The 27,102-nt window shown below is 35.2% G+C and overlaps 1 long non-coding RNA gene across 4 annotated transcripts in view; it reads right to left on the bottom strand.

The window, feature by feature from the left end:
• The window catches only part of LOC145673774 (uncharacterized), a 42,799-nt gene extending 16,019 nt beyond the window's left edge, over positions 1–26,780 (bottom strand). For 2 of the 4 annotated variants that reach the window (XR_014128803.1, XR_014128805.1), the window contains exons 1-3: positions 26,637–26,764; positions 9,919–10,033; positions 7,793–7,898 (exon numbers count right to left, since the gene is read on the bottom strand). This is a non-coding gene — a long non-coding RNA (uncharacterized LOC145673774). Of the gene's footprint in view, positions 1–41; positions 148–7,792; positions 7,899–9,903; positions 10,034–26,636 lie in introns of all 4 variants that reach the window. The other 2 variants (XR_014128806.1, XR_014128804.1) reach the window with 2 other exon arrangements.
• Between the last annotated feature and the right edge of the window lie 322 nt (positions 26,781–27,102).

Here is a 27,102-nt window from a genome sequence, read left to right as displayed (position 1 = left end):
TTTTTATAGCAAGAAACCATATCTTAAGGTAAAATAATTACCGTTTCTTAAGTCGCCGCTAATTTCTCTGGTCACCTATTTTTATTCCAATTAATGATTTTTCTGATATATTCCTCATTTGTAATTCTAATTATGAAGTTATAAAATCTGAAAAGGAGTTGATACTTTCGTGAAAACGCACTACTCAGACATTAGTTGTTTAAAATAGAAAATGCTTATTAACCTATAAGCGCAGGGGAAGGAGTGAGCGAAGCGAACTGGCTAGGTAAGGTAAGATGACTCACTCCATTTGTTCTAGAAGGATTTTAATCAGATTTACTTCCACTTGATTCGTACGATCGTGCTACTTACACACACTTAGGCTAATGCAAGATATAGTGGGGAGATATTCAGATAAACGAACATGTACTGTTGCGTAGTTTTCTACAGCAAAAGGGTTTACGATTCTGTGCCCATATAATTTTCATGGTTAAGTTTACAGTTTCCTCGAAAACAAGTAAGATTTTCGTGTTCTCAATACACTCAGTAAAGTGTGTGTACTAGTTGCGCAAAGTGTGCCGCTATCGGAACTTCCAGATAAATGAGAAAATATTAAGAACACCAAATAACATTCAATTTTTTACTTTTGTCTATAACTAGTTGCATATGTCCTTTATGTTTTTGCAAAGTTTTAACCACCAAATCGGAGTTCTAGTGAAATGTTAATATTTCTGGGTTTCTATTCCATATCAGGGGGCTCAACCTAATCTAATGTACCTAAAGGCGCTGGTTTACTTTTGGCGCACCACATTTTGCAATATTTACAGGTAAAATTCAATACTTTCATGAAAAGACATATTTATAAAGAACAAATTTTTGCAGGTCATGGAACTAAATATGGAGTAATATAACTGTATTTTATGTTTACAAGTGCAGGGTTACTAGTGTAAAATCTTTGTATGCGCTTTAATACGGATAAAGTGAGTGAGTGCATATGAAAGACGACTGTATTAGAAATTATTTTCCACCTGTGGTGTATTTCAGCACAATGTACGAAAGTTTTATATTATGTTCACATGATAAGCGCTATCAAAACACGTATAATTGCCAAAACTCACTCGTTTTCACTACCCTCGCTCATGCGTATACCCACTTTCGCTGACACGCCTGCTTCCTTCGAACGCACCCCTTGCTGACGCCCGGGCACTCCAAAAGAATTAAGAAATAATTACGTTTTACGTCCCACGATTATGCCGGTTAGGCTAAAGGAGACAGTGATGATGAGATATGAATGAAATGGAGGAATGAAGATAGTAGGAGGAAACGGGAGAACCCCGAGAAAACCCACGAGCACGATGTTTGTCCGCCACGGCCGGGCACTACACTTTCGCCCTGCCCTGACTCGGTTAGATAGCATTCGTACTATTTAGCGGCCACCTAGCACAGGTTGTTTTGTGTTTTTTGTCCATACATCCTGACTTCGTATATATACATAAATCGTAAAAGAATTGGGATAGCATTTAGTATTTCTCCCAATTCCTTAATTTGCCCTATTTTATGTCGAGAACAGAACCTAATCAAACCCTGCGGCGCTTCTAACCCGTTCTTCCTCCTCCTCCTTCTCCTACTACTACCCTACGGCTATTCCTACTACATAGATTGGGGGAGATACTAAATATCAGCCAAGAATTGTATCTTTTCAACAATTGCTTATGATGGCCCCCTTGAAATTTAACTATGTCATGTGAGATACTTTCATATCTCCCAGGGCAAATCATTTAGAAAACAATAAGAAGGTAATTAGTGAAATAATTCTAATTTTTGAACAATTATTTCGAGTGATGCGCGAAAGGTAAACCTGCACGCCCTAACATAACTTAACAAAATAATGGAAAGAGTTCTTAAATCTTATAGACTTGTATTGGCTCCCTGATACATAATTTTCTGAATATTTCTTTATCTGAAAGTGCCATCGGGGTACATATTTGGGCAAAAATTTACTTTGGGTAGCACAGTGGCTTCAGCCTTGTGATAAAGGTAGAAAACAGCAAACACTGCGGAGCTTCAAACTCCTTTGCTAGCTCGCTCGCTCAGCTATGTTTTGTAAACTATTAAAATAGATATCGCACCAAAGAAACAACTCTTCCAGTAGAGATCTTACATGTGCGACCCAAAGTAAGGAGTTGTCCAAATTTGTTCAAACCTGTACACGTACATTAATGCTAAACGAGATATAGTATGGTTGGTTATGGTTTGTTTAAGTTATGTTCACGAAAGTAAAATATTAGAGGCAGGTTCGTAAACCCTACCAATCTAGAGTACAAGGGGAATTTTATTTGAAACAAATATAACACTTTCAATCGCAATTAACTAATCAGCAACGTAAAATAATGGTGCGATAAAATCATACCCGGATATTGTCTCTCTTACACACGATTATTAGTATGATGATTTAATATGTTGTGTGTAAAGTAAGATCTAACATTTTCTAGACACACACCTTTCCTCTCCGTAAGAATGAAAGGAAAGCCCTCCACAACATCCACCCACTGCCTTCCTTTCATCCTGTTTATTTTTCGAAAAATATATCAAGTACAATATACAATATACAAGATTTAAAATTAGGTACATTTCCGTTCTTTATTTCTTAAACAAACATAAGCAAATGAACTTATGGTAACATTTTTACCCGTGTATACATCTGTAAAATGTTATATTGCTCTAAATTACAATAAAATACCTGTACTGTTTTCCATAATCTTCGTGTACTCGGCTATAACTTGTTTCCAACTTTATCAAATTAAATTATAATACAATTAAATAAAAAATATAGATAACTGAACATATACTTTTACATGTTAACATATATAAATTGCAGTACTGTTTAATGAGATTATAATACTTATGATTACCTAGTCGTATCAGAAATACTGACATAACATTGAAAATGAATTGTTATGAAAGTGTGAAAGATACTTTAATGTCATTGTATAGGTTACTTACAAGTCTAGCGATCACATAGCACCAATTACTTTTCAAAACAACTGCCTTTGCCCTTAACGCAGGCTTAAGTCTCAGCTTCCACTCAATGTTGTGTCAGTATTTATGATACACTAGGTAGTATTTCATTTTGATTCAAAATTATCTACTTCAAAGATCTTTTTAAAGTCTCGATCTCATGTTCGAAATTTTTACATTCAATGGATGTCTCCAATGAAAGTTTTGCTTTCTTTCTTTCCAAAAGCTTAATCTAATCAGCTATCCGCTTATTTTCTTTCTTCTTCAAAAGATCCGCACTGTTTTGCAACCTTTTCCTTTACATGGCTTCCTCTAATGTCTATGTGATCCACTTACATACTGAAGCATTTTTTGAGTCTATATCGATCTCAAGTGGTCCTCCAGCACATTGTATGGCGTCATAAACTATCCGCAAACCCACCAAGGACTCATCATGCAAATTTTCTACCAGCATGTCGTTATTAACAGGAAAACCTTTCTCGACGGAAGCATTTCCATGAGAAAAAATAAGTAATATTTTAATTATGTCCCACAAATCACCAAATTCACAATTATTATGAAGAAGATTGCAGTAGAAGGCATCTAACCTATCTGTACATACATTAAATGACTCAAGCTCCTTCTTTCATCCTTTTCTTGTTGAGATGCACAACTTTGAAAATTTATTTTTCACTTTTTCGGCTTTAGCCGCTTCCACTAGATTCTAGTTATGCAGTTCCTCAAGAACATGATACATCATAGCTTCGCTGACAATCTGATTAGTATAAATTTGCTTTGGAATAACACATGACAGGTTTCTCACAATTTTGTATTTCAATGGACATTTTTCAATAACCTTTGAAGTTGTGCCTGATAGAAATTTTCTGCAGTCCAACAAAAACTCCAATTTACAGCGTTCACTAACTTTACTTTGATCCAAAAATTTATTTGAAGCAAAACCAATATCAATCTTGGAAAAACTAACCAACTGATCCACATCATTCACGTTCACTCTAAGCAACTTCAATGTACAGTCTGCTCTCTGCAAAATTTCCTTCTTAACAAATCTCTTCATGATTTTTCGAAGTAATTCTTCCAACTCGGATCCTAAAAATGGTGCTAAAGGTTCACCTGACTGAAATCTTTTCAAAAATGGTTCTACATCTTCTGCAAGAAAAAAAAAAATGCTAGTTTTGCTAGAGTTAAGGGATCGTCGATTGCTTCTTGAACAGTTCAAGTTTCAAGGTGTTTAGAAAGATACTTCTTGTACTCCCGCATGTATTTCTGAACATCAGGAAACATGTCTATTGCTTGTTTTGCAACTGTAGAATTTTCAATCTATCTATTCTGACAGAATTTCTTAGGAAACCTTTGGTACATGACACAAAATCTGCTCGACGTGCAGGACTATCTTTAAACAATTTGTACAAACCTTTCAAAAGTCCATTTAAAGTCCACTGAGTCTGTTGGTGACCAGTCAGAAATGCTCCATGAACAACATAAAGTCCGCAAGATCCTAAGTTCAACGGTTCAGGGCACTGTTCATCTGCTTTTATTTCATGAATCAGATCCTGTAAAAATTTCCAATTCACATTTGGATCCATTCCATTGAAATCTGAATGATTTTTGATAAGGGCAATCCACACAAACCCTCCGTAAACTTAATTAGTAAATCATTCGCTGTGGAATGAGCAAGAAATACAGAAGTAAGGTATCTGGTTGATAACTGATTCGTATTTTCGTCCCAAAACCTGACTATTAAATCCAGTTGTTTCTGTTGCGTAATATTATTTAAAGCTTCATCAAAACAAACAACAAAATTTGGCACTGTCTTCAACATATCCAGCAATTTGGTTTTCATATAAGGTGCTAAACCATACACAATAATATATGATGCGTTGGTTTTTCCCAATGAAAATTGATTAGCAATATTACTATCAGAAAACATAGCTTTGAAAATTAAGTCGAGTCCACTACATGAATTGAATGAGAAATATCCACTTACAACTTTCATAGCCCAAATCACTTCTGCTTTGGTAACATTATCTCTAACCACATAATCACTTAAATCACTACCTTTATCTGAAGCACAATGCGTTTTCTCACTTGAACTTGCACTGTTTGCCTCACTGCTCGTCTCACTTGAAACCTTGTCTTTAGAACTTGCTGAATCTTCACTAGATTCTGTCTTTGGCAGGAATTGTGTTAAAAGTAATAATATATATATATATATGAGTGGCACTTTTAGAATGACATCATTGCTTGTTGGCCCATAATACTGAGCTCAAAGGTCTTATTGCATAATACACAATAGGCCTTATAAGGACTTTTATCAACACTTCTTAGCCAAGAGGCCCAATCAGGATGAATATTTACATCAGTCCAGTCAGTGTTAAAAATTGTCTTTCTTGACATTTTTGCTTTACCTAGAACCAATTAACATTTGACCTGAAGAGTAAAAGAAAATAACTTGAAGTAATCTTAAAATAATTAAAATTTTAAGTTTTATTAACACATTTTTCTGTAACTACCTAGTCCTCTCTTTCCATTATGACACTCTAAAAGGATTTAACACGTTTGAACAGTCAAGCCGTTAGTTTGCATAACCCCTTTCCCTTTGTTGAAAAACTGGTTGTAATTCCTTCTCCTAGCCTTTTATGAACACATTAAGAAATATTTTCCTTAAAGATACCTCACATTTGTTTAGATTGACAGATTCCACACTTTTATGTGTTTTCACCAGCGAATGTGTGTATCTTTATTGAAAGTCTACGAAGACTAATGTTCAAGAAGTAAAGAAGTTTGATCATGTATTTTCCGAAAGGGCAACTAAGCTACTAGTATTTATAATCATGAATTAATAGGCCATTTCAGAACTTCCTTCTTTAATATTGAATCAAATGTGGCAAATTATAAGGCAATGTGATAAGCAAATTTCCTCAGCTTATACTGACTGAGAGACCTAAAGACTTGGTATTTAAATAAACCATCACTGGAAATTTGCTTTCAATCCAACTATTATTGCAAAACTATTAAAATTTAATGTAATTTCCACCTTTTTTTGCCGGCTATTTCAAGATTTTTCTGATTTTCCCTGACATTTCAAGCCTTTTTGATTTTCACTGACATTTCCAGGCTTTCCCTGACAAAAGTTAAATTCCCTGACATTTCCAGGTTTTCCAGGTCAGTGGCAACCCTGGCTGTTGGTAATATGTTTTGCAGTTGGTATTTTGAATAAAATATTGCGTAAGAATTAAATATTCTAGGAAAAAAAAATTAATGCAGTAAATTTCTGTAGTTATCAACAGTACAAGGTACATTTTATTTGAAACTTAAATCTAACACCTTCCCCTCCCAACAAACAGCAACGTGAAAGAATGGCAAGGCTAGATTATGTGCGTTTCAAATAAAGCGTCTCATATTATACGAAACTAGTAACACTAAAATCGGGCGTTATTCGATTTATTATGATGAATACGATTGTTCAGAAAATATTACTAGCTCGGCATGCTACGTTCAAACTTCAACGACAAAAGAACGAAATTTAATTGGAAAATTCTAGAAAATAAAAATATACACTACAAAGTAAATGTTTGAAAAATCTTTTTAATATATAGTTACCAATATTTTCCTTCTTCATCACAAATAAACTTCGTAACTACCACACGCCACACACAACTTTCACTTGAAATGCACAATCATGGGAAGAATCAAGGACTACCTGTTGAGTTGCCAATTTTCCTACTTCGCGGCTATGGTACATATATAGAAGGCTGTGAAACCATACATTTTAAGAGCTCGTAACTCCCACAATTATCAACATATCAGAACGAAATGTTAACCAAAAATGATCCATTAAAAAACTCAAAATGGCGGCCGTGAAAACTTTTCAATTCGCGATCACGAACAAATCAAAAGCTAAAACAAAAACGACTATTATCAATACCTTTCTTGAATATGAACTTCAGCATGCTGAAAAAAAAAGTAGCGGCAGTTTCAAGTTTTCTGAAAAATTTCCTTTTTCTTACAGCCATGTGCCACAAAATGTATTTCCTTTTCATAGTTTATTCTCTTCAAGCACACTACGATGAATTGTATTGTCATACAGACAAATTTCAAGTTTAACTTTCAACAAGTCGTGCTTATTATTATTATTATTATTATTATTATTATTATTATTATTATTATTAATTTGCGTTCAGAACAAGAAACACATTTTCCAATCCCATTGTAAGAACGTAAGAATATATATGTGTTACAGGAGGGCGATTATTTTCTAAAACATGATAAAAATATATACTGTACTTACAGTACTTACCGTACTTACAGTATATAAGTACGAGTACCACCTTTTTGAATAATACATGTACAGGTGGTAGTGCGAAGATCAACGCTGAAGTTCTGTTTCTAAAGTTAAAATATTTGTATGCATTCATTTATAGTTTCGTATCTTAATGTAACACTTATGGACAATGAATACAAATGCAAAGCAAGCTTTTGGTGAAACTATGAATTTTCTTTTCAAAAGGTTCGTAAAATACTAGGTAAACACCTTGAAATTTTTAAAAATTACAGTTAAACGGGCAAAGACAAGCAAGGATATCATTTCTTCAATACAACATAGCTGCCTAGTATCGTAGAGCTTGTTGCCAGAGTACATTAAATTTCAGTTTCTATTCTGTGAATCATCATGTTCGTCTACCTGATGTTCTGTGCAAGCCATCAAAACACCCGCAATATCATTTCAATACTTTGGAATTTTTGTGGAATTTTATAACTTAAAAATACATGTGCCCAACAAATTTTAACAACTAACCTTTGTTCTCTTCACTCCTGTCTGTCCTTGGCATGTAGCAGCCAATACTGAATTGCCATCTCCACTTCTTTCTCTGTAACTGTTCCGCAAGCTTTTTGTACGGATTCTGTGGAAAGAGTATGTGTTATAGTTGAGTCTATGTGTATTATTTTGATATTCTAACATCTGCAAATCTATGAGATCTAAACTAGTTATAACCACGAAATGTAAAAACAGCAACTGAATAATTTGGCAATTTACGTAATCATCCTCGTTTGCCTCTAATTTTAATTTAGAGCAAGACATGATATATTGTGTGTAATTGAAAGGAAAAATGTTAAAGGTAGGCATTTGTAATCAACTTCAAAAATGTTATCTACCTAAATTTTCAGCTCATTTACTACGAAAATACATTTATCGCACATTAAACGTGCAACATCTAGAAGAAAAAAATAAAATAACGCAAAAGATGGCAAGCAGAAAAAGAAATGAAACATGAAATATTTGAGTTTTACGTCCCACGGTTATGCCGGTTAGGCTAAAGGAGACGGTGATTATGAGAAATGAATGAAATGGTGGAATGAAGAAAGTGGGAGGAAACGGGAGAACCCCGAGAAAACCCACGCACACGGTGTTTGTCCACCACAAAGTTCACTTGGCGGGGGCTGGGATCGAACCCGGGACCCCAAGCACCAGAGGTAAGCAGAAAAAGAACAAATAACTGCCCTCTAATGCTGTGTAAATATCTATCCACTTTACTCTTCCTAATATATATGCTAACGATGTGAACTGCTTTAAATACTTTTCGATATATTCTGGAAATTTACCTCTACTAATTCTTTTAAATGGAAATAAACATATCTTGGTCATTCCACGTCAAATTATCACACTACCTAGAACCCATTTTCAACCCGACCTTTTTCTTTCAACTAGATTTTATTTCCATGTTCTTCTGGATAAAAATTTCATTAAGTGTTTTAGAAGAAATGATCGAGGCAATAACAATTCTATCTACGTATCATTATAGCTTACAATTTGACCTTTAAATATTAAGACCGAAAGTAAATTGATAGATGAAGTTAGAATAAATAGAGGATATATTTGAATATAAGTTTAAATAAATAGTGACATAATAATTTTGCCAAATTTTAATATTTCAAACACGTGCATCTGGCAAGATGCAACGTGTATGAACCTAACTCTTTTTTTTACTAGGACAGTACTGCAAGTGTCGTTTGATTCTGGAGATGGTGGGCTATGGAGTGCATTGACATGGAATAACCCAGCCGTATATCGTCGGTCATAAGGAAAAACTGACATTAGGTCTCACACGAAATAATAAATTATTTGTTTAGCTGATAAAGTTTTTATTCGCAAGGATATTGTAATGAGACTAGCATCGAAAGAAGTACACTATGGAAAAATGTTCGAACGCCGATCATGTTTCGTACGGCCGCCATTTTGAATCTAAATATTATTTATGGGTACATGGACGTTACTGATTACGACGGCACATGTTTTCCACGACTTCTCTGCATGCATGGCGTCTTCTGAGCTACATCAAATTTCGGGGACGTTTCGGAAAGACTTTTCTTGAGGTACGCACCCCCCCCCCCCAAAAAAAAAAGGCACAAGAGCAAAGGCTGTACATCAGAATAAAGTTTCAAATTGGTCTATGACTGGAAACTGTAACCCTCAAAGCATGTTTTTTATGGAGCAATTGCGGATTCACATTAGTTCAAAACGCATATTTTGTTTGTTAACCACACCATTCAAATAAGTGATGCTTATCAGTAAAACACATGATGTTAAATTTCCGTATTGTCTGTTAATCAATATGAACACCATATTCACTTAAAAAATCCAAATCAAACTAGGGCTCACATTCAACAGGTTACGAATACGAACATTCCTTTACAGTGTATTATTTTCTGATACTAGTCTCATTTCGATATCCATACTATAAATATTTTATCGACAAAACAAATGGTGCACCACCCATGTCAGTGAAGTATTTTATCTTAAAACCGACGCTCCATTTATCATAAAGTAAATAGAGCAAGTAGGAAAAATTATCCAAGCATTCTCAAATGATTATTTATCAAAAACAACATCTTTCATTCTTAATTTACCAAATGCGTTCTTGCCTTTTAGACCACAGTAACTCTACTTCACTGCCACCGCATCACTTAACAGGCGTCTCATTATTCTTATCGTAGTATCATTTGCATCTATTCCCCCAAATTTACTAAGGTAATTCACCTAAAAAAAATGAAAGAAAAAAATTACAATGTATGTTTAATTGAAAATTATGCACAGTAGGAAATAAATGAAGCCCAATGGCAAAAAATGTCAAAAATAAGGGAAATAAAAGTATTAACATATAAAATATTGAAAAATTAAAATGTGGGAGCTTTCGCTCGTGACGGCGGGCATTTCCAGCCAGAAGAGAGGAAGAATCACTCAGTAGAAATAACACAACACAAGTAGACAGAAATACACAAAATGGCGACTGCCTGCATCTGTTTCTATGGTTCAGCATCTTTAGTTTTTATTGTGCAGTATTTTCAGTATTTACTTTACAATATCTGCAGATATTGTGTTTAAACGGACAAACACTGCATCTAAAATTTTTAGTATATAGTATTGTGGAACCGTATCTTCACTATAAAATGCCTTCAGGTGACAAACATTTCACACTTCACAAAACGCGTAAGTAATTACAAGGGCGAAGGGAAATCAGGTGAATAGGAGGGATAAAAGAAGGAAACGAGGGTTGCAGTCAAGGAACCTGTGCTGTTACAAATTTGGGCCAGGGGGTTTAAATTTAAATTATTTCTTTTTTACTTTTCTTCTACTTATTTGAATCTCACCATACACATTATTGGATTGTGTTCTGTGCCTCATGCAGACGCGTCCTGGCGCGTGATTAGCAAGAGTTCGACTAACATATGTTTGCTGCAGTAGTCAAGCCTCTAGTATGATGTTAATCGTACGTCAAAACGACTCAGAGTAAGGCGGTCTAAGTTTAAGCACAGCTGAGCGAATACGTGTTCACTTAATTCCTCTAAGCAGACGAGAAATGATGTAATAAGCGCTTTTGAACGAAAGGCAGTTTCTGGTCTGCGTTATGGCTGGCGGAAGACTGTCTAACTCTGACAAGGAAACTAACAATGAGGTCATATCGAAACCTAGCCTGAAATTTCACTCAGAGCAAGGAAGTACAGTACAAACACCACACACAAAAGAACAGCTGCTAATTTGAACTAGTTTCGAAGATACAAGGTGAGGAGAACGTGGAAAGATGAATTTGAGGCCCTGTATTTCAAACATTTCAAAAACTATTCAACGTAGAGAATGCGATCTAAAACTTCACAAGCAAAGCTATACCTGTTCTATTTAAAAATGTAGGTTTCAAAACTCTGCAATGTGTGCACAAGGGATTCCTCAAAGGGGCATTTTCGATTCGTCAGTCCTTTTAAGGAATACGTGAGATCCGAACCAATCGTTTCCCACCTAAAATCGAACACGGTACCAATCCATTAAAAGACGACGAGCTTAACAACTCATCAACAGAAAACAAGGGTAAACAAAAGTGGGCGATAAAAAATAAAAACGGTACTATGGTAGCATAACTTACCAATCCTTTCTTTGTTCTCTCATCGGATAAACCTTCTTCCATTAAAAGTAAGTCCTCTTCACTAGATATAGGAAGCTTTTCCAGACTTTCTTTCGAGAATTCTTGAGAGTCGGTTCCTTTAGAAACTTTTTTTTTTTTTTTTTTTTTTTTGTTTAACAATAGTTTTAACATGTCTATTGCGTCTACAGTCGCCCTTAGGAAACTGATTTCGCTTAATAGTTCACGACAGAATTCCGAAAAAAAAAAAACAATAAATAAATACATGTAATCGATTACACAAAGAAACTGCCTACCTGGACACATTGTTGATTAAACATAAAACCATAACCCAGTCAATTCCAATTGGGCTTTACTATATTTCAAGAAAAGAAACACTGTCCAAAGCTTAAAACCCACTGTATTTTAAATTATAATATGTAACGGTTTCGGATATGTTAAATATCCGAAACCGTTACGTATTATAATTTAAAATACAGTTGGTTTTAAGCTTATGTTGGTGTTTCTTTTGTTAAAATAATCAATCCAAAGCCATGGATAGTCTTGTTATGGGCTTTACTACATGCAAACAAACTGAAAAAGTGAATGCAGAGCAAATAGCAACAGCATTCTTCAATAAACTACAGCATACTCCCGATTATACGCTGGCTTCTCGCGGAAAAACGGAAAAAAGTATATAAAACTGCTGTACGAATCACATAGAATGGGATTGTTTAACAGACTATAAATTAGCTTACAATATCGTAAAACTCATCTAATTTATAATTTATAGAAATAAAGTAAAAATAAACAAGAACGAGTAAAAAGGAAATAATCGGGGAAAAACGCAACTATTCCAAATTAATTTTCATTGCATAGAAAAGATTACTTTTCTTACTTCATTCAATCGACCTTCAGCATTAGCCGGGAAACAGACATGCAGACAGAGCAGAAAATTGAAAAAAAAATTCAACGAAACTGCAAACCTAAGATAGAAACGCATTGAGGAGAGCTTTCCCATCGCTATTTGCTGAGGTATGGACGCTTCATCGCTCGAAGAACACCATACGAAGTTACAAATAGGATTTGTAATATTAAGCTTTTTGCCTCTAAAACTCTGTGTGCGAGCTCATCCTATTTGCTTTACTTCATCACAGAAAAACAAATTAATATGAGGAAGAAGATATCCAATATGCAAAAGACTGTTTTATAAACCTTTGGGTCCTTCAGAGCACTTAGAAGATACCCTCGTCGCCGAAAATATCGCCCTCACAGAAGAGAAGAGAAGAGACGATTGCTAGCCGACTACGATGCTGAGAACCCGACTCCTTATTGGTCACCGCACAGGACTGATCTTCTAGCAATTTTGATGTCCAATGAATTAGAGGACTTTCCATTCTTCTTTATGGACTAAACAAGTGCCACGGAACAACTTCTACAAACTGTGTTAGTAGTGAAGTGTTTGTGTGAGTGTTGGTGTCAATTACGACAAACTGGAATGGAAAACTTCGAGTCCGTAAGTAGTAATCATTTATTGACATACATCTGAATCTGTTGCAGTTTCTTTACAAATGCCTATAACTCTGCTCTCCCGTCTGAATGTCTGTTTTTAGGCTAAGTGTTGTTTTCAGTCCGACACTAATCAAAATTTTCCCAGAAACTAGATCCCAAATTAGATTCATTTTAAAAACAAACGTACTCGCATTGAGCCTCACACACTACCTTTGCTATTAATGGATGTTTCCTTTTGCTCACATTTTCCTCCACGAAATTTGTGTACCTTTTATTTACTCAAATAATCTCCCTAGTAGAATAAACATGAGAATACGTTCTAGATTTGTAGGTATGGAAACCTCTTCTGGAAAAGAGCGTTTAGTGTGCGATGTGCCTCTGAGCCCAGGTAAGCCTCAGTAGCATAAGCACACAACGATATCGTAACTTGGCTTCACTGTAAATATACATCCTTTCGTTCATTGCTTTAGGTTGTACAGAACAATACCTGTACCAGTACAAATATTCTTAGTGTTCTGTATACATATTTGCACATTTTTTTTATTACGTTTTAAGTACAATGCAATAAGCTTTTTATGCTAGAAGAATTTTTATTTTACGAACAAGTATTGTCCGTCATTTTTAGCCCTTTTTACGGGTTGTCCGTTATTTTCATTATTTGCGGTGCCTTTGCCACCCAATTTCCCGGATAATCGGGAGCTTTTTTCTTCTTTTTTGTACTCTTGTTCCCTACTGCTGCTTGTTCGGTTGACCTGAAAGAGCTTTCGACTAATAAAAAAAATTTGAAAACTGAAATGATATTACGAAAATATTGAGAACTAAGAAATTAATGAGTCTTTGCAGAATCATTATCCCTTTATCTATTGGAAAACTAAAGAAAACTTTAACAGGTCTCCAACAGGACAGATTCGAGATTCGAACATCGATCGAATGTCGAAATAGATCGAGATCGAAATTTTTATACTTTTTACAAGTTTCAAATTTTAATGAAAAGCTTGATTTGAATGCATAAAGATAGCACACAACTTCCGTTTCAAAACAAATAATTGTCCAAACAGAATTTCACTATCTCAAACACATGGTTGTAATTATAAATACATTATTGCACTATTCTACACAAAGAAGGCATAAGCAGATATGTTGCCTTTTGGCGAAATCGATTTTTTGCATTTTTAGCTTTATCATGTGTGAGCAAAAACATATAACTTAATTATAAGGTTTTAGCAAGATATGAGCCACAGCATTTCATTCTACCATTGTCGTATAGCAGTTTTATTTCTTTTCCGTAATGTAAAAAAAATAAATAAATAAATAAATAAAAATAAATAAAAATAAAAAAAAATAAAATCTGATCTCGCCTTGTGTACAGAGGCGGCAGCTAATACTGAAGGGATATTTTCCCCTAATCCTCTATTGTTGATTTACGAGGTTGCTGCATTGGACCGTCGAAATACTTCTAAGAGCTAATAAACTTCCAGTCTAAAAAGTATACCTACACTTGCACTCCTGTAACTCTATACAATTTGGAAAGTACTACAAATTATATAAAACTAATATTTTCATTCGCATGGATCCTCACGAAACAAAATTATGCACAGAACTTTTTCGTTTTTTCTTGAGCTCTATGTTATAATAATAGATTTAACTAAGTTGAAAACTAAAACGGGATTAAAATCTACTCGAACCATGGAACTTCTGATAGTTTCTAACACAATAAAGTGGCGAATTAAATCCATCAAATTCAGTTCAGCTCCTTTTACATTTCCTGACCAATGAATATGCCTAAATAAATGCAATGTGCGTTCAACGCAATGTATCACATGAAAGTGTTATTGAAGCTTGCCTAATATAACTCATTTAAATGAGATACTCATTCTGTTCCCTATCTTCAGCAGAAGTAAGGCACACAGCCTACATCTTGCTTCCTAATATAGTTAATTGCCACCTCATATAGTGGTGTAGGTAGCATTTCGATCATAGAGTTCACTTCGTCTTCCGAAGTATCACTGCTAATTTCTGGTGTTAAAGACCTTTGTTCCTTTCGTTTAGGTAAACGTCCTTCATCGTCTGTACTCAGATCTGAGGGTTACTCAGCATCTTTCAGTTTGCTACAAGCCTTGTCATAGCTGTCTGTATTAAATAAGGAAATTCAAAATAGAATTAAAAATATGAAAATTGATGTAACTTTCGATTTTTATATACAAAACACTTATATATACAGATACCGTTATTCCGTAACACTACTCTTAATTAAAAAGCTATAGTAGAATATTTTTAATACTTATACACTCAAGCTTATTTTATTTTCCGAAAACGTAAGTTTTATTTACACAGGTTGAATCAAAAGGTTGTTTAGAACGCTTGACGCGAACTTCTGGAGATCAACAAGAAAGAAAAAAAAAAAAAAAAAAAACTCTGAGACCTCTTTATTTACAGGCGTTTTCGTAATTCTAACCTGTCAAGACAAACCGTGATGTTACCTAACGTATACCTCCTATCTAACTTTCCAATATCTCATACCTATTTCCTTCTGTGCTGAGACAAATTAGTGTAAAATTCACAAATAAAAACCAGTTTTCTTCGAGTCAAAGGAGGCGCCAGTGCAAAAAATGCCAAATTTTTGTCCAATTTTGACCTAGAATCACGTCCCAAGCGTAGAAAATGACTTTTGGATACATCCTTTAGATCAAAATTGCTACCCTTCTCCCAAAAATATATCTACTCAAAATTTAAAAGAAAGGACTCATTAAAAGTTACGATGCTCGAATTTAATACCACGGAAGGAAAAAATTAAACACCTTTAAAAATTGAAAATATGAAATGAAATCTTTGAGTTTTACGTCCCACGGTTATGACGGTTAAGCTCAAGGAGACGGTGATGATGAGTAATGAATGAAATGGTGGAATGAAGAAAGTGGGAGGAAACGGGAAACCCCGAGAAAACCCACGCACACGGTGTTTGCCCACCACAAAGTTCACTTGGCGGGGGCTGGGATTGAACCCGGGACCCCAAGCACCAGAGGTGAACGCTCTACCACTGAGCCACCGCGGCCCCCACCTTTAAAAATTGAGCTGCAGATGGAAATGAAGTAACAGTGTTGGGCGATTGTCAATTTAGAAGAAACTACATATGTGAGCACGGGTGGAAAAATAAAATGATAATTTATAGTACCACATTTATGCATAAAATTTTTGATTTCAAGTTCTTTGTACACTTAGGGTTTAATATCATATATGTGACTGTTAGTGTTCGAAGTTGAACCGTGATAATCGTCCTAAAAGAACATACAAACTTCTAAAGAAAGTAATTTTTGGTAAAGTTGTATCCAAACAACTTCTTTCAAATGGACTACCGACAGATCTTAAGCCACAACCACGCGAAACGAAGGCTTTCCTGCATCCTGTCCACTATTTTAAGCGAGTGTCTCCCCAGTGTTAGAATTAAACTCCCACAATAGGGGAGACTTCCAAAGACGTAGAAGAACCGTGTTTGTAATCCAAGTCAGAGTGGACTGTGATGATATATAAACCGACAAAATAATAGCTCAACGCACATGTAATGAAGAAAATAAACGAAAGTATTTTCGACGATTTTACATTGCTATCCTCGGTTGTTACTAGTTTAGAGTAAACGCATAAGCACTGGATTCACAAATTGTTAAAAAGCGGTAATAGGAAAAAAAAAAAACAAGAAGAGCATTAAAACATATGTCACTACACTAAAAAGTAGAAATGAACTTTTTTTTTTTTTTTTTGTTTTACTGCTTTTCAACCATTTGTGAAGGAAATACCTATGCATCGTTTTTAAACTGGTAACAACCTAGGATGACGATGTGAAATTGCCGAAACTACTTTAACAACACACTCACTATATATATATAATTCTTATTTTTTTCTATTTCCACCTCTCGTGGTCCGATAACGTTCCTGCATCGCATGGTAAAGAGGAAAAGCAGTCATGATTTCCTAACAAGGATAAAAATGAAATGAAATATTTAAATTTTACGTCCCACGGCTATGCCAGTTAGGCTAAAGGAGACGAAGATGATGAGAAATGAATGAAATGGTGGAATGAAGAAAGTTGGAGGAAACGCGAGAACCCCGAGCACGGTGCCTAACAAGGATAGCAGGCTATTTAATGCTCCATGCTTAATGTTATTCTGAATTGACGATTTTCTTAATTCCGTTTGAAATTCAATTTTCCTATCTGTCTCTGAATTACTACCATCACTCCCATCGTCAACGAACAATTGTGTTCCCAATATGAATTAGAAGTACTTTCTGAAGAAATTTCTTCATTCATATTTACAATTTCAACCTGATTATCAGATAAACATTATTCTTCTTCCGAAGGAGATGATGCAACTGTGACATTTGACATTTCACAAGCCGAAGATGACCCAATCACACATGGAACATACTCTTTTTCTTCGATTAGACTTAACGTACTGTTTACGTTTTACCTAATTCTTCTGTAGAAAGTTCTATATGGAACGCTAGAATACTTTTTGACGCTTATCTTAGGGATCTTCCCTACTAATCCTAAGTTGCCTAAAGTATAAAAAGGAAAGTAATATCTTAGATTTATTACAGATTTCTATAAATTCATAAAGAAACTAAAAGAACAGCTCGGGCCGTACGAATTTCTTTCATATTAAGTTCCAGTTAAGACACGTTACACTTTAGGAAGACAAGGAGAACTATAATCATTGTGAACTTTTCTCCATGCTCTTCAAATAACTCCTTTACAAGTGTTCTTAATTTGGTAATAGTATTCGAATGGGTCATGCCTTCAGAAAAATTCAAAGGTATTCCCATGTCTCCACACATGTTAAAAATACTTTCCGAAAAAGTTTTTTTTTTTTTTTTTTTTTTTAAACAAACATTCGATCAAAGTCGTTAAGTTACATTAATAATAGCGATGATTATCTTTTACTTGTTACATCAGGAAACATACTGGAGACCTGCAATTCAGTGGTGAATGTAGAATAATAGTTTGGAAGGTTTTTCTTAAAATACTTCGTTTTTTTAAAAAAGAAACTCCGAAATTCTTTTTGGCAGGGTTGGCTGGTTTAAACCATGGTTTAAAACAACTGGTTTAAACCAAAAAACGAAAAACGTTCTCAAAAGTGTTAGTGTTCGTCAAATCTTGATGAGCACACATTTGTGGGTTATCACGTTTCATTCCCGTATATTATTCGTATCATATTCAGACCTAAATTCTCCATTCATTACACAAAGAGATTGTACTACAAAAGCAACTTTTTTTTTCTTCATAAGTTTATGAATGTTTCTTTTGTGATTTTTTATAGTTTATTATTATTGTTATGAAATTGCAATCAAGGAAAAATTCTAAATATTGTTTCGTTTTGATAATATTTACTATTGATAAAATGCATCGAAATGTACTTTTTTGCGAGGAGGGGTGTCATACAAAACCCCACGAAAGGCATTTATTGAAATCAAAATATCTTTGGTATCTATTTATGTATAAAAAGGGTCAGAGCTATTGTGGACTCAAGCAATTCGTATCTTTATTCACTTTTCTTACTGATATGCAAATTAAATCGTTGTATTTCTAACTTGGACTAACAAAAGTCGTAGTGAACTAACTTGGACGAAATTAGTTCTTCTGTACTCTGCAGTATTTTGAAATTGTCCATATATAATTCTGTATAATGGCTTCACTTGGGCAACTATTTGTCTTTTTGTTCTTCTTAAAGTACTTTTGACAACTATATTAACAAGTATGTAAAGATCAGCACAAAGTTTTTTTCTTTTTAAATCAGAAGTCCTTCGTGAGTGAGTCGGCAGACGTATCGCATTTGTGGCCAATTAGTCCCGGTTTCGAGTCCAAATGGAGGACAATTTTTCTCGGATGTAAGCCGAGAAGTGGTTTGGATTCCGCTTTAAGCTCATGTGACTCCTTCTAGCATAACCTGGTGTTTGCATAATAATAAGGCGAAACAAACTTACTTCTACCCATATGTGATATAAATACATAGAACAAATTATTTAAACCAAAAAAACAGTTTTTTTTTTCAATAAAAAACAAGGTGTTTGCCAACCATGACTTTTGGGGAGGGAGGCTCCAAGAGTATGAAATCACTAACACTTACTTTGTACTTCGTTTAAATTCCAGTATTTTAAAGAGGTTTCAACTCGAAAGACCCCTCTGTAAATCCGCCATTGGCCACCATTGTGATTTATGTTGCAGGTAAAGATCGTACAAAACATGAAACAAATAAAACAATACCCCACGAATGAGCTCTTTGCCCCTATGTAAATTTTAAGATGTTAAAATATGGGCATTGAACGTATCTGATTGGTAATTGCTGCTATATTTATACAAAGTTGAAACAATTAAAATCAAACGTTCATCTTTAAAATGACAGCAAATCGGATAAATTTACAAATTAAATAATAAGCGTCGTTTACACTTCAAACTCATATAGATTCAGAAAAGTTCATCCATAGAGTACTACATACATATATATATCTTTACTCTCAACCTAGATCACGATGCTGAAGCTTCTTAAAATTCTGGGATAACCCCTCCAAAAACCAAAGTAATTATTAAGAGATTCCTGTGGCCATAAACTTCAAGCCTCCCTACCCTGAAAATAACTTCAGGATTTCTAAAAATAAAATAAAGTATTCTTACGAAAAAAAGCTTTCAAACTATTATTCTAAATCTGCTCCTTAACTGCAGGTGAACAAAATATTTTTGCTGATTAGTTCCGCAAATAAGAGATTAGCTTCAGTAGTAATAATGTAACAACTTTGAATAACTATGAATAATGAACTGAAACCTCCATTGAAAGATAAATATTTAGATAACACTACTTTCCAAGGCTATACTTTAAAAGTTTAAAACTATAAATGGGAATTAACACGCATACAATGTTGCTTCAATGCAGACGTCTTTGTGATATAAGCTTAATTAGTGGATATCACGTTCTCTGTGTACTAATCTAGTAAACTTGGTGTGATTAAACGGGCACCGATGAAACTATTTTTGCAGGGTTGGCTGGTTTAAGCCAGATGTATTTTTTTTTTTTTTTTTTTATTCTTTCTTCAGAAATATTAATTGGTTTAGACCAACTAAATTAAGCTGAAATGAACTTAAAAGCCAAAGACTCAAAAACCGTGTGAATTCCATGTCGACTTTTCCGCAAATATCAGTCCATTTGCGTTAATTGTATCCAAGGTTGTTCCAGCGGAACCAACATCCATCCCTTCCATCCTCCAGAAAATAAAACTGCCAACTTAAAAAAAAAAAAAAAAAAAGCTTTTTTTTTTTAAAATTTAATATTATGTTACTTTCTGAACTATTTCTTAAACAAGGAAACATTATAGAAAATTAAAATGAATGCAAAGCAGTGTTTTAGCAGACGAGGAGTAGGATTTCAGTTACACTTGCACATGTGTTATTAAAGTTCAAACACAGAAAATCAATATGTTTAACGTTCATTTCTTTTCTTTACAGTACTTTACACTGTTTTAGATTATTCACTCTAAGTTAGCTCAGATTAGGTTATGTTAGAATAACTAAAGCAGTGTTGCCAGGAATCTTTCAAATCGATTTTCCCTGACAATTGCAAGTTTTCGAAGCAAGATCTATTATTTTCCAGACAATTCCTTACTCCAAAAAAGAATGAACGGAAAGCTCTCCACAACATCCACCCACTGCCTTCCATTCACTTTTTTCTTTTTGTAAATGCACAAGTAACAAGATTTAAATCTTTGATATACCGGTATCTCAATCATTACAATAAAATTACAGTAACATACTTATGATTGCAGTCCCACATAAATAATTTCTGTTATGGAACTTTACACTAAACAAATTACCAGTGCATGTTTCCTTACTTTCCACAGTTCACCTTGGAGATGATTTCAAGGTCTCAATTTCATATTCCAAATCTTGCATTCAATGGAAGAATGGAGAAGTTTGCTTCCATTTTTTTTTAAATGGTAATATGATCAGCTATGCGCTTATTTTCCATTTTCTTTAATTCGTTTGATGTGGTTTTCGTCCCTTTAATTTGCGTGGTTTCTTCCTAACGTCCATATGATCCACATACATACTGAAGCAGTTTTGTCTATATAAATACCAAGGGGCCGTCCAGTACATTGTATAGTATCATGAACAACTCGTAAACTCACCAAAGATTCTTCATGCATACATAGGGTGACAAGACTGACAAACAAAAAGTAGGACACAAATATAATAGTAGATGATAATTTACTTTGTCGGCAGTACGCATGTCCTTATTTCATTTAACGTTAGGTTTAAGTTAATCATTCATCTTCGTTACAAACAAAATCACTGAACATAGGTATTGAAAGAATTCAATACAACTCCAAATGCTTTGATAAATGACAAAATGATTTACTTTTAGGAATGTACAGTGAAACTTCGTGTAGGGCTATAGATTTTTTAAAATTGAATTACAGAGTGTGGGATTATTTTAAGAAAGGACGGAAAATTTAGACCGGCACGAGGGAATTTCTACATATCTTGTTAAAATTCCTGTCGTAACTTGAAGTAGAAACCTTTCCTACCTTACCAATATCTCAACAAGCCTTTCTCAGTAAAAACAATGTACTGTAAAACAATGGTTTGTAGATTGTTCTCCTTTCCTAATCTTTTGAGGAGCGTTATAAAACACAGCGGTTCATCATTCAGGAAAACATGCATATAATTCAAATTGTTGTGAATAAAGAATGAAACATTAAAATATTGCAATTAAGTTAAAAAATGAAATGAAATCTTTAAGTTTTACGTCCCACGCTTATGCCGGTTAGGCTAAAGGAGATGGTGATTATGAGAAATGAATGAAATGGTGGAATGAAGAAAGTGGGAGGAAACGGGAGAACCCCGAGAAAACCCACGCACACGGTGTTTGTCCACCACAAAGTTCACGTGGCGGGAGCAGGCTTTGAACCCTGGACCCCAAGCACCAGAGGTGAACGCTCTACCACTGAGCCACCGCGGCCCCATGCAAATAAGTTAACTGTAATTCAAGACATTTCGCAGGACATTTAAAAAAACAAGGACATTTCTCCATTTTCTAGCCGTCTTCGTAACACACAGGACAGCTCTTTAAAATACAGTACTGTAATGCGAAAATCAGTACGTCTGGTTACCCTAGCATACATTCCATCAGCATGTCATTGTTAAACGGAGAATCTTTCTCAAAGGAAATATTTCCATGGGAAAAGACAAGTAACATAATTATATTCCAGAAATCAACGAATTCCCTATTATCAAGTAGACTGCAATAAAACATTTAATCTATCTGTGTATACATTAAATGCTTCAAATTCCTTCTTCTCTTTTATTGCTGAAACAGATAATTTGGAAATTGATGTTCTACTTTTTCAGCTTTGGCAGCTACAACTATATTCTTGTTATGGAGTTACTCAAGAACATTATGCATCTTCCTTTTGCTTACGCTTTGGTTAGTACAAATTTTGCTTAGAATAACACATGACAGATTTCGCACCATTTTAATGGGCATTTTTTTTTTAATTAATGTCATTAGTATGCAAAATTCCCTGACATTTCCAGGTCTTCCAGCTCTCTGGGAAGCCTGCTAAAATTAATAACAAAGAAGCTTAGTCTTTGTAGTTAGACTAGACTAAAAAGAAAGTCATGTTCTAGAGCAATATTTTACTTTGAGCTGAAGAGTGATAAGTGTGCACCCACCCACCCACGCCTCAACTTTAAGTACAAGGGGCACAATTTTAATAGCATTCCCCACAGCATATTTTTTTTTCACGCGCTACCTTAGCCAACTGTTTTATGTTGGTCATAAGGGAGCAAATGAGGTTAAATTTACATCGAACTTGCACCACCCGAGTGTGACGTATTATCATGGGGGTCAAGGTGGAACAAAATAAGCCCTGCAGGGCTTCTAACCCCCTTTGCTCGCTCAACTATTCCTCTCAGCTTAAGTAAATCTCTGTTTTTAGCAATAAAGTTGTGTGTGCAAAGTCTTCCCACCTATCTATCTCCCAACTACCATCTACAAGCCCTCGCCTGGCGAGGACCCCACTTCTTACTCTTCTGTTGGTTTATAACGTAATTGTTTATAAGGGCTATCAGAAATTTCTAGGTAGATAGTGAAAAAAAACACAATTTATGCATTATATATTACATACAAGGGAATATGAGTATTGTTTCAATCTTATTTTAATGAAAATTATTTAAATTTAAAACAATAGAAAACTTCCCTTGGACCGGAATTGAACCTACGCCAAAAGCAATTTTTATTACTAACCCGCTAGCTAGCACGCTCGACTACAAGGCTCGACACTATCTGGCGTTTGCTCTAGGCAAGGCAAGGTCCCCTTTTCATTTAGCTGTAATAAAGACAGAAAGTAACGTGCCCTAGGGGGCTCTAAACCGCCTTCACTCGCTGAGGCATGCTCGACAATACTATGTAAATTAAATATTAAATTTTGGTACAGAATGAAACCAACCTAGCTACTAATCTATGTTCTAGAACCTCCCCTTTGCTTTGTGCTATATGTGTGCTACGTATGCATGTGTGTCTACTTGTATGCGTGCCTATCATTAATCGGCACAAAATAAGGCATTACTGCTGTATCGTCGGACTAACAAAAACCGAAAAAAAGGAACAGTATTTAGTTGTCGTCGTGTTTCTGCCGTTGTTAAAATTCTATAAACCTAAGCATTCATTTGCATTCATCCCAGCTTTAGTACGGCAAATCACGATTACATCCGAACTTATATCTTATTGAAACCGAAGCTGGGCACACAGGTCAATAAAACAAAAGTACCGTAAAATAGAAATATGTGTAAATGATCAATTCCAGCACAAATATTAACGAATAAGAATCACCCTACGATATAAATCACAAAAACGTAGTTAAACTGTGTAAAAAAATATAATGTTACTGAATATGAAGTACACAAACTGAAAGAACATTAAAAGATTACAAACGACTTGACCTGTTTAGTAGACCATGCCTTTCATTCAATTTCAACAACTGACACTCCTTATTTTTCTATGACCGGATAAAACTCAAACGCGATATGTAAGAATCGATACAAGTGCACTTTGGGCAGAAGATTCATTGGAACCATTCCTAAACGAGCCGGGCGAGGTTTCTAAACCCCTTCGCTCGCTCAGCATCTTTCTGTGAAATAGGAAAATGAAATGAAACCTTTGAGGTTTACGTCCCACGGCTATGCCGGTTAGGCTAAAGTAGACGGTGATTATGAGAAAGGAATAAAAATGGTGGAATGAAGAAAGTGGGAGGAAACGGGAGAACCCCGAGAAAACCCACAAGCACGGTGTTTGTCCACCACAAAGTCCACACGGCGCGAGCTAGGATCGAACCAGGAACCCCAAGCACCGGAGGTGAACTCTCTACCAACGAGCCACCGCGCTCCCTTTTCTGTGAAATAGGCAACATTGGAGATCTTATATTTGCTATATTAGGAGAGAAACTAAAGGATACCAAAAATCACTTGTTCTGCAAAAAATGCACTCTTACCTAACAATCTTGGGCCTTATGCAGAGTCCTTTTGACGTGTGACTAGCGTGATATCAAAGACTTACTACTGCAGGAAACATGTTAGTCGAACTCTTTAGTGTGACACTAATCACGCGTCACAACGAGCCTGCGTAAGGCCCATTGTTATTTACGCACCATTTCCACACTACCTTTCTCATAAATCATAGCAAGTGTACCTCTATGCCAAACAGTCCCTTCCGCCTCTACATATAGTGCTGCTTACAACTTCAAAAAGAAGAATAAGAAGTATTTTTAACTTCAACTATTCCCCCATCTGACTGTCACTCACTCTTCCTCACAAACCAAAATAAATTCTCCAATTCATCTGGTATTTTTTTAATTGGTCCGGCGATACAGCAGTTAGCCTCAAAACAAAATCTTATGTACAATCGTCTCTTTTGCAGTATGTCGTTGAAAAGCTAGACCTCTACCAATCAGGATTTATTTCAAGGTTGGCCGTCCGCCTGATTTTTGACCCAAAGGGTAATAAAAAACCGCTATAAGTGGTAGTAGATAGTAGTACTATACAAAAAAGTTATTTTTATAAAAAGGCCTTGTGTCCATCTTAAACACAAATTAGATTCTTGATTGGTAGAGATAACAAATTATGTTACGTTATCTATGATTTCAGTTGGAGTAGTAGTCTGAAGAAGGAAGTGATATACTTCTGAAACTGTAACATTTCTCGTTAATTTATAATAAAGAATATAGACAGCCTTGTAAGAAAGTTATGTTTAATTTGTGCACAAAAAAGTTTAATACTTAATTCACACAGTATTGCTGAGTGAGCGAAAGCGGTTTAGTAGCCCCGCAGAGTTCCATTGTTCTCGGAAATCATTACGCTTAATAACTATAAACATGCAGCCATGTTTTGTGTTGACTATACAAATGGTCGTTATTTTCCCACAATGCAACCATGCGGTAAGCGCCAAGTAGTTCTCTCAGTTTACGAAATAGTTCCACTTTTGTAATCACTTCTATATAAAATAAAGAGACACAACTTTTGCTCTCCTCAAATATTACCAAGCACACAAATTAGTAAACTATGCATTTTTTCCCAGTAAACTTTCATAGTTTTGCTAGAAACGACGAGCAACTTTGAAACTTAACCCTGCAAAACAATTAGCATTTGCCCTTGTACTATGTATTATCCAACATACAGACAGCTAGGTCTAAAATCCATTTATCACGTCAAGTGCCGAGTAAATGTTTCATCATAATGAGAAGGTTCCGAACCTAGCACATAAAATTAAAAGAGTACAAGGGTAACATTACACTCCGGTAATAAAGGTTCTACGATAACTAAAAGTGAAAAATGTTCAAGATCACTCACTATACCCTGAAAAAAAAAACTAGGTCTAACCTAACCTGATGTCAATAAGGTAATAATGGAGCAAGCAGTTATATATCCTTCCTGGAATATTTCACGTAGTAAAACGAAACAACCACATCCGAGTGGCACAGGTGTAGACACTGACCCGCTTCTCCATTTAATTGTAATAAATATAGAAAATAATGTACCTGCGGGGCTCTAACCCACCTTCACTCGCTATATTGCTGCTCGGCAATACTACGTGAATCAAGCATTGAGTTTTGGTACAAAAGGAACCAATCTGCCTACTAACCTATATGAGACAGTCAATGTTACTACACCCTTCCCCATCCGATTTCAGTAATATATAAATTACCAACAATTTGGATGAGCCCATCTATGATACCCCAGCCTATAATAATACACTCAAATGTAAGATTGGAAATGACATGAAGTGCTTGAAATGAAATCTTTATTTTACGGCACATGGTTATGCCGGTGAGGTTAAAGGAGACGGTGATTATGAGAAATGAATGAAAATTTGGCATATAGAAACTGGGAGGAAACGAGAGTACCCCGAGAAAACCCACGCACACAGTATTTGTCCACCACAAAGTTAACTTGGCGCAAGTTGAGATTGAACCAGGGACCCCATGCACCAGAGATGAACGCTCTACCACAGCCACCGTTGCCCGCATGGAGCGATTAACATTCGACATAATAGGACGTAAATATCAACGTCCTGAACTGTTCCTTCATGAATTTAGTTAGTTCATAAATGATCAAATCTCCATATGACGTTACGAATGATACACAATCTACACGTATAAATGATGGACAAGAACAATAACGAAAAAACACTCAAACCATACCTATTTCACAATTCCTGTATCTCATCAACATTTCAGCCCGCCAGGCAAATTGTACAAAGTATTGTACATCTCACGCCGTAGGGCACTCTGCGCATGTGCTACCACTAACAACTGGAATGTTGTTTTCCGTAAAATCCGCAATAGGCATAAGACGTCCATTTTTTATCCAGACAATGTAGGTCCGTGGACAAGGGCGCCGATTTCTCTATATTTTGGGGGGGTGCATTCAGATGCAGAAAGCATATATGAGGATTTTAAGTCAAATTGCATTCAAATTATGCCAAATATTGTAAATTTACAAATATATTGAGGGGGCACACATGGGTTTTTTGGGGGTCTAGTCCCCCCAGGATCGGAGCCCTTGTTTGTGGATGTTTCATTCGTGGATTACATATGGACATCCAGTGTCCCATCCACAGAAGTCCAGAAAATGGATATTCACTTCTGAACGTAATATGGGCATCCA

The sequence above is a fragment of the Thermobia domestica genome, chromosome 17 (assembly GCF_964235325.1).
Source record: "Thermobia domestica chromosome 17, izTheDome1.hap1.1, whole genome shotgun sequence".
In the NCBI taxonomy this organism is placed as follows: domain Eukaryota; kingdom Metazoa; phylum Arthropoda; class Insecta; order Zygentoma; family Lepismatidae; genus Thermobia; species Thermobia domestica.
The sequence above is the reverse complement of the archived record's forward strand: the minus strand, read 5'-3'. Positions and strand labels throughout refer to the sequence as shown.